Raw genomic sequence first — 9,388 nt, forward strand, 5'->3', positions numbered from 1 at the left:
GTTCAAAGATCCCATGTATCTGCTGACTGCCTGTGGAGGTTGACAAAATGCATACCTTCATCTCAGCCCTCACATTGATTCTGTAGCTCCACTTGTTTCTCAAGACCACGGTCCAGTTCCATTTTCCCAATTAAGTTGTATTTGACTAACGATAGTCTACAATCGTTATTCGTTTTTCTGAGTTCCTCAGAAACCACTCAGTGAGCTTTCAGTGGTACACTGGCTTACGATACTCCACAGTGGATTCATGTGTGTTGCTCTGTTCTTTCCATGCAACAGTCATGTCTCTGAAGGCAGGACCTTGCCTTCTATCCCTCTACTTGGCAGTCTAACAGCGTGATTCACATGGGGGCTCCCAAATGCAGGACGCTGGGAATGGTAGTCGAGACCTGGATGCTGGTCCTGGCTCAGACATGAACTAGGCATCCCCACTCTCTTCTCTTGGGCCTGCTCCCTTTGCTCCTCTGGCTCCTTTGAAAAATGAGATGGTTGGGATGGAAGCTCTCTCAAGTTATATCCAGTTCTCTGAATCCAAAAGGTAAGTTATTGTGAAAGTAATTGATGCCAACCCCCCATCCCAAATTAGGATAAAAGATTCCCACTGCCACCCTGTAGGGTTACTTGGGGATTGCTCTTGAGTCCAGGCTCTCTTTATCCTCAGAAGTCTGGTTAATAAACTTCTTGTTTCAGGGCAGAAGAAAAAAAAAAAGGGGGAGAATAAGAGAGGGGAGGGGAGAGAGAAAACTTATCTTCACTCAGATACTCCCTCCAGCAGCCTATTGTTTTGAAAGATATAGGCCCAGGAAAGGAGGCTTTGCTCTCCCAGTGGCAGAAAGGAAAAGAGGCTTTGGCGTTGGGAGGAAAGAGGAGAGAGCTGCCCAACCTGGAGTGTTGGATCCCCCAAAGCTGGGAAGAGACAAGGGCTGGAGCGTGCACAGGAGCTCCACTGCATCTAGCTCACAGTGCCCATGCGGGCAGGCCCTCGTGTCGGGCAGCTGAGAGGGATGCCTGTGGTGGATGGACACTGAGGCTTGGAGGTCCCTGGAACAAAGCCTGGGCACACTGGAAAGGGCTCGGCGTGTGGAGCACAGGGCCTGAGGACAGCACCAGACAGTGTTTAGAGCCTTCAGTGTGTTGCAGAAGGAGCACGGGGACAGAGTGATCAGGATGCCCTGATGATGTAGTGCTCACCCTGCTCTCCTGACCTGCTTCAGCAGCAGGGTGTTGGTGCAACCTGAAGAAGGGGAGGCCTCTCCCCAAAATCCCCATCCCCGGCCCATGAGGAATTCACAATGACTGGAGTCGGACTTCTGCTGAGAATGGTAAGCGGGAACTCAAGAGCCAGATTTGATTTTTAAAAATTAAAAAAAAAAAGAATGTGACATTTTTCTCACCTCAATTTCATAGAGCAATTTGTGAACTTATTAGAAATTCAGGGGCTGACATTCCTCAGCAGAGGTAGAAAGAGTAACAGCAAACTCAAACCCCAGGCAGAAGGCCATTACGTCTGTGAAGGTCTGGTCCCTAAAGGGTACTGGAGCCTTGAGTTAATGAGATGCTCATAATATGCTGGCAGGCAATGAGATGCAAAACCCTCGTTAATAGCTAAAATGGAAGCAGGCTTAAGGAGCCAGACACTGAGGGCAGTCGGCCTGTGTGGGGAGAGGGCTGAAACAGTCGTGTAAGATCAGAATATCCAGTTCCTATGATGAGGACATCCGGTTCCGGGGGCCTTCAGGTGTCCACATACAGCAAGTAACAGTCTTGGGTCCACCCTGCCCCATTGCCTGGGCCTTTCTTTGTTTTTGTTTTCTTGTTTTTTTTTTTTTTTTTTTTTTGAGACTAAGTCTCATTCTGTCACCCAGGCTGGAGTGCAATGGCACGATCTTGGCTCATTGCAACCTCCGTCTCCCAGGTTCAAGCGATTCTCCTGTCTCAGCCTCCTGAATAGCTGGGGTTACAGGCACCCACCACTATGCCCGGCTAATTTTTGTATTTTTAGTAGAGATGGGGTTTCACCACGTTGGCCAGGCTGGTCTCAAACTCCTGACCTCAAGTCCCAAAGTTTTGGAGGCTGCCTCGGCCTCCCAAAGTTCTGGGATCACAGGCATGAGCCACCATGCCCAGCCTAACCTGGGCTTTTCTAACCAAGAAGCGTGGTAAGCGGGGTTGCACTCTTATTACACTTCAACACAGCAGGCTTTCTTGACAGTGTGTCTGAAACTCCTCAAATAAACAGACAAGATAATATTATTTGTTATGTATATATAATATTTATGACATGCCAGGCACTGAACGCCTCTGTTGGACAGGAGCTATTAGTATCACTGTTATCCCATTTCAAAGATGAGGCAACTGAGGGCATTTTTAAGCACGTGTAACCACATCAAAAAAACAGTATGTTCAAGAAGTTTTCTCTGACCTTCCCCCCGCCATCCCACTTCTTTCCCCTCTGAAGCAGGTGATAAAACCTAGGAAGACTTTTCTGACCTTCCCCTGAAGCAGGCCTAAGATCCTCCTGTGAGAAACCAGGCTGGGCGATACAGCAAGACCCTGCCTCTAAAACACCGCCGTCACCACCACCATAAACAACAACAAAACCCCACCCAGGTTTAACTACTTCTTTGGGTCTTTATTTTTTTTCATGTATAAGTTATATTAAATTAGTATGCTTTCTTCTTCTTGACCTGTCTTTTGTTACAGGGGTTCCAGCCAATGAACCTAAGATGGATAGAAGGAAAAGATAAGTTGCCTCCCCTACAAAGGTTAAGGTAATATGTTGAACCAAGATACACCAGATTCTAGAACCTGAGCATTTAGCCTCAGCCTCTCGGGGTTATCTCCAGTCTCCAACTGGCTGGGGTCAGCCCCCGAACCAAAGGTTTGTGTTTCCAAGATTTCTGTCAATGTACTGGCTACAGGGATGGGCTTGGGCAGCTGGGGGTGGAAGAGAAGCATTGAGGAGAGTGGGCAATGCTGGCCCCAAATGTGGTCCAGAAATGGTTCCTGCTGGAGGTTACAGGAGAGGACAGGGTGAATGGATGAGTCGGACTACCACACAGTGTCACTTGGGGCTCAAGTACAGCATGTGAGAGTCCCTGCCTTTGCCACACTAGACAAGGGGGTTTGGCTCAAAATAAGAGCAGAGGGGGTTTCCGTAGCAGTGAGAGAAATCTAGCGTAATTGGCTCCATCTTGCTTCTAACCCCCGAGCAAACTGCCTTTGCTCATTCCTGCGTGTAGCCCCAGCTAACTATGGGAGGAATTCAGTGTGCAGCTTAACTTCAAAGCAAGGTTGATAACAGGGCCTTCCCCAAAGTAACCCCTGAGGAGATAAGGAGGGCATACAACCAAGTAACAATATTATGCTAAAGACTTATAGGAGCGCTGCGACCTGACCAAGGATAAAGAAGTTATGAAACTCCCTCAGACTCTTGCTGACACCCAGATGTCTGTGGTCACCTGTCACCTCCTGACCTTAACCCCCTCCTTGTTCCCTTTACCCAATATAAAAAGCAGCTTGAGATTCATACCTTTCAAATGGTTCTTTAGGACACCAGTCCGCCATCTTGGTTTGCCAGCTTCCTGAAATAAAGTCACTTTCCTTTATTTGGAAAAAATAGTTGAGTATGTCTTGTCTTATTGGCCGTTGTGAGACGAGTGGTATGAGCTTTGGATTTGGCTATGGTTCCAAGCATGAACTCTCGTGTTGGGCAGAACTGGCACACTTACCAGATCTGGTGCAAAGCCCTTAATCTGAGCCTTAGTTTCCTCTGTAACGTGGGGATGATAATAGTATACATCTTGTCAGATTATTGTGAGGATTAAATGAAATAATGTGGTAAAGCATTTAGGACAGCACCTGATACACATGAAGGGTTCCATAAATGGTGTCTAGAATAACATAGCAGCAATCACAAAATAAAAACAACCACAAAAACCAGCTACTAATGGTTTCCTGATCTGTCACACACAGTACATAAATCCTTGTGTGAAAGAAAACTTGAGCTGGTGATAATTAAATCAGTTTGGGATGAGGAGATTGCCGGGTTTTCTGTTTGGAATCAGGTTCCTGCTAGAGTATCTATTGCAAAGTCAGCAAGAATCTGAGGTCATTTTTCTAAATGGGATCAAGGAAAATGGGAACTGCACTCACCTGAAAACACCTAACCTCCTTTTTTTTTTTTCGGGTTATTTGTACACACATAAGCGGTCACGTACATCTTAATAGTATGCATGTGGCTTTTACAAATTATTGCATTCTTAGGTTCCCGGGGACTCTTGCTCCAGGTGTGTGAATGTCCTGGCAATATTTTTAATTACAGACGCGTCTTTGGCCCAGACATATTAAAACGGCCCCTCCCCACATCGTGTAGTTTCATCACACTCACACCTACCTCCATTAGCAGAAATTCTCTCCTGGTGTTTGTGTCTTAGCTCACTTTTAAAGAAATTTCCAGCTCAGTTCCAATGGCTTTTGCATCTCATTACACTCTTGATAATTAGCTCTATCTCATTACACCCCAGCCCAGTTGGAATAGGATTAGTTGTTTTCAGGTGTAAACCTGTGGTGTGCATGTTACTACACCTCTTCAAAATCCCAGGCAGGCCCTCTGCCTCCGCCAAATTAGGACAACTACTTCCAGCTGCGCACAGTTCATTACACCTCCATTTCAGGAAAAACCTCTGCTGTATTGCACATCTGGTCACATGCTTATTAATTATGTACTTCTTATAACAACTGTGCCTAATTAGGACAGAGTTGACACCTTGCCAAGCCTAGTGATTCTTTATGTTTTCTTGTTTTTGGTACCTCATTACACTCCCTCCAAATTATGTCCAATTTGTTTTACATTCCTGCCACATTAAGACAATCACTCTCAGGTGTGTGTATTTCAGCATTCACTTTGCTTTGGAAAGCAAAATTGTGTTGACCAGGACTCTCCTTATTTTCATATCTGCTACAGGGACAGCCCCTTGGCTGGTCTTCTGATGACATCTGCCCTGAATGAAATGACTCTGGTCTCCTTCATGGTTACTGTGGTCTCTGGTCTCCTTCATGGTTACTGTGAAATTTCTGTGCCCTGGTCCTAGGGAGGCAGCCACAGCTACACACCAGAGCAAGAATCCTGAATTCATGGCCTCAGTCTGTTCATAAAGGCTGTGGGGGTGGGAATCCATTAGTTCCATCAAGAAATGGTAAAGCGGCCAGGTGTGGTGGCTCATGCCTGCAGTCCCAGCAATTTGGGAGGCTGAGCTCCAGGGGTTTGAGACCAGCCTGGACAACATGGTGAAACCGCATCTGTACTAAAAATACAAAAATTATCTGGGTGTGGTCTGTAGTTCCAGCTACTCGAGAGGCTGAGGTGTGAGAATTGCTTGAACCCAGGAGGCAGAGGTTGTAGTGAGCTGAGATGGTGCCACTGCACTCCAGCCTGGGCAAAAGAGTGAGACCCTGTCTCGAAGAAGAAGAAGGAAGAAAGAAGAAAGAAGGAGAAGGAGGAGAAGAGGAGGAGGGAGGAGGAAGGAGAAGGAGAGGAAGAAAAAATGGTAAAGGGTGAACTGCTAGGTGTGCTAGCCAGTGGGGCACAGTGGATCGTGAGAGTCTTAAGCTTCCAGAGAAGCAAAGCTCAGAAGAGAGTGCACAGAGTCAGGCTGAAGATTCAAGCTGTCTTCCGAAATGAAAGGGTGGTCTCGGAGAATCGAGGTGGGAAATAAGGACTCTGGGAAGGGTATATCGGACAGGAGTTGTAAGAAGCCAGTGGAAGTATAAACTTTGTGTTACAAGGGGCTGTCTCTTTTGCCTGCCATTGCTTGACTCCCGTATCAACCTGAGCTGTAACAGGCAATTCTATCTCTTTGACTAACTGAATGCAAGCATTAATGCTATGAAATTCATGGATATGACTTGACAGTAAGTAGCATCAGGGTTTGGTTGCCAATTCAACTTGTCTGAATTGGAGTTTTTCCTCCTAAGCTATTTGAAACATAAATAAGGACTGTCAGGCTCAGAAAACATTCAGGCAAGAATAAAGTCTTGGAGAGAGGCTGGGGCTTCTTGGAATGGGGTTACTCTGCAGAGGGCAGTAACTGCCAGAAGAGTGTCCTACCAGATTAGCAGTAATGTAGTAGAAGTAACAGTACCTAAGGATGGGCAAGACACAACCCCTATGTTAGTCCATTTTCATACTGCTATGAAGAAATACCTGAGACTGGGTAATTTATAATGAAAAAGAGGTTTAATGGACTCACACTTCCACATGGCTGGGGAGGCCTCACAATCATGGCGAAAGGTGAAAGAGGAGCAAAGTCACATCTTACGTGGCGGCAGGCAAGGAGAAATGTGTGGGAGAACTGCCTTTTATAAAACCATCGGATCCCGTGAGACTAATTCACTATCACGTGAACAGCACTGGAAAACTCACCCCAAGATTCATTAACCTCCTACTAGGTCCCTCCCACGACACGTGGGGATTATGGGAGCTACAATTCAAGATGAGATTTGGGTGGGGACACAGCCAAACCATATCAGCCCCTTTCCTCAAGTAGGTCAGAAACAAGCAGGAAAGCTCATGAAAAGCCTCTGCTTTTTCCAGTGCAGTGTCACTGGCTGTTTCAAGAGTAAGGGCTATAGCAGCTCAGGCCTGGTCTCATCACTAAACTTGAGCTGATCTGGACATACTAAAAAATAAGCTTGTCTTTCAGAGCCTGGAAGCAGGGCTTGTCCTCTTACAGCAAGGGCAACCTGAGGAACCAATCCTTATCTAACCATTGGGATGAAATCAGTGTGGAGGGGGAAAACGTTCTAGTTGGGCAGTAAGATTTTCAAAACCCTACTGTGAGGCGGGAATAAAAACACTGTCCTAGGGTAAGACCCTGAAAGAAACTGTATTAATAGAGCAGGTAGAAAGAAGTGCCTGTGGGGTAAGGGGCACAATATCATCCAAAGAGTATTTTCATTTATAAATTAAAAGGTATACTGACAGGCAATAATATGATAGCTAAAAGTAACCACAAAATGTAGAAACCACTACCTGCACATCTGAGAACACAATTTGCCTGTGTGTGGTTATATATATGTGTGTATATATATATATATATATACATAAAATAGTTGGATCCCAGCTGACGAACTAGTACTTCTTTTTCAAGGAATTTATTCCAAGGATGGCTAACTTGGAAGAGATTCTTTCAGTGGTTTCGGGGCCCTTGGGTATGGAAGAAAGGAAAGTAATATTTATGACATGGGTTGCTGTGAGGACAAAATGGGAACACATGCTAAGTACCAGAGAGTAGATAACAGTGTTAGCAGAAGGAAGTGCTCTCTGGGAGCTGCGGTTCTGATAACCAAGTCAGATGACATCAATCCAAAGCCTTCCTTCTTTATGGTCATGTTGATTTCCCATCTCAGGATCCCTCCTACTCCTGTGGGCCTTCTCCATGGCGCAGTGACTAGCGATGCGGGCAGCAGCCCACATGTCCCTCCCATTTGTACCTCTGTATAAGAACGAGAAAATGGTTTGCTTTGTTTCCAGCACCCCTTCTGGTAAGGCCTATTTCATTGGCTTTCTTTTTGAGACGCAGTCTTGCTCTGTCGCCTAGGCTGGAGTGCAGTGGGGCAATCTTGGCTCACTGCAACTTCCACCTCCCGGGTTCAAGTGATTCTCCCACCTCAGCCTACTGAGTAGCTAGAATTACAGGTGTGCACCACTGCGCCCAGCTAATTTTTGTATTTTTAGTAGAGGTGGGGTTTCACTATGTTGGTCAGGCTGGTCTAGAACTGCTGACCTCCTGATCCACCTGCTTCGGCCTCCCAAAGTGTTGGGATTATAGGCGTGAGCCTTGCACCCAGTCTTTGTCGGCCTTGTTATCTGCAATAGCACACTTAGGGAGAGGTCTTCATACAAGAACATTATGTAACTCTGTATGTGTTTGGTGGGCCCTGTCCTTGGCAGACCCTGTAAACAGCACAACAGTCTCACAAAATACCTCTAAGTAGGATCAAAATGTGGAAATATTCACTGTGTTCCAAAGGCATGTAGGTTCTGAGGTAGCCGCTGACTATCCACTGAGTGTGTCACTGGCTGTTCTTTACCTGTGGAAGAATAAAGACTAATGTGCCAACCTTCAAAGAAACTTGGATGTCCTAAATGTCTTGGAAGAGTCCTAGAGCCCCTTTTCTGTGCAGAATTACCATTTTCAGTCCCGTCATTGTAAGCAGAGCAGGGATTTCACTTTCCTAAATGTTGCCCCTGAAGCAGCTCATCTGCCATTTTTAGGTTGGTTCTCAGGGCTCTTGACATTCTGCTCAATCCAAACCCATGTCTCTTTCCACACCCCAAAAAAACTAGTCTGAGCACTCTCAGTCCCACCCTGGCTCTGCTGCCATCACTGTCACCACTCCGGGTTCTCCGCCTGGAGTGGACAGGAAGAAAAAGGAAAGGTACAGAATCAATGCTGGGGGTCATGGCCATGAAGAAGCAGCTTAGGCAAACCTAATGTCCTCTCATCCCCCTTCTCCCACCACTGCTTCTAAAGTAGACTATTTCTCATGGTATTGTTTAGGGCAGTATGTTTTTCCACAATTGTCTCCTACAGAGATTCTTCTTCCCAGTTAGGCCCTTGGAGCCAGACAGATTGACTACATTCCTTCCCACCAGAATCCTCTGGAACCTCCAGCTGCCCAGTGAATCCCCTTCACGGCAGCCCCACTGCCTGACCTGATTCTGACCCAGCCCTGAGTTTAAGCTGTTCGGATTTTTGACTCCAGTCCAGTTCCCACACTCTTAGATAATAAGGGTGTCCTCTTCATCTATCCATTTGCTCCTGTGTGTGGCAGCATGGAGCACATATTATGCTTCTGGGGAATATTTGCTGAATAAAGAACACCAGAAAAATAACATGAAACACTTAAGCTTCTCAAAACACTTTTTAATATTCCATTTTCCCATCAAGACCGAAGTTGTACAAACAGGTATAAAATCCCCCACCTTCAGGGTGTTAGGCATCACTGTGTGTGGTCAAAGTCCCTCCTCCTCCCCTTTCCACGAGTTTTCAAGATGTGGCCCAGTCAGTGCATTGCTGCCTTCTGTGACCTATGAACCATGGCCAGCAAGAGGACTGGGGACATGGTGAGGTCCAATGTGCCAGGAACACGGTAAATGCCCACAATGCGGGGCAGGACAATCCAGGGACAGGCTCAGCTGGAGGCCACACAGAGGAGAAATGTCACACTGTCCCATCTTCCCTGCATTCAGCTGAGCTCAGACCAAGCGAGCACTTAAGAATCATTTACTCCCAAAGGACATTTCAAGTGAGATGAAATGTTCTCTAACCATTATTCTCTCAGAAATTAGGGCTCTGAGAGGTGGGGGGGGGGGGGGGGGGGG

Source organism: Rhinopithecus bieti, unplaced genomic scaffold (assembly GCF_001698545.2).
Source record: "Rhinopithecus bieti isolate Rb0 unplaced genomic scaffold, ASM169854v2 scaffold_35569, whole genome shotgun sequence".
NCBI classification, from domain to species: Eukaryota; Metazoa; Chordata; class Mammalia; order Primates; family Cercopithecidae; genus Rhinopithecus; species Rhinopithecus bieti.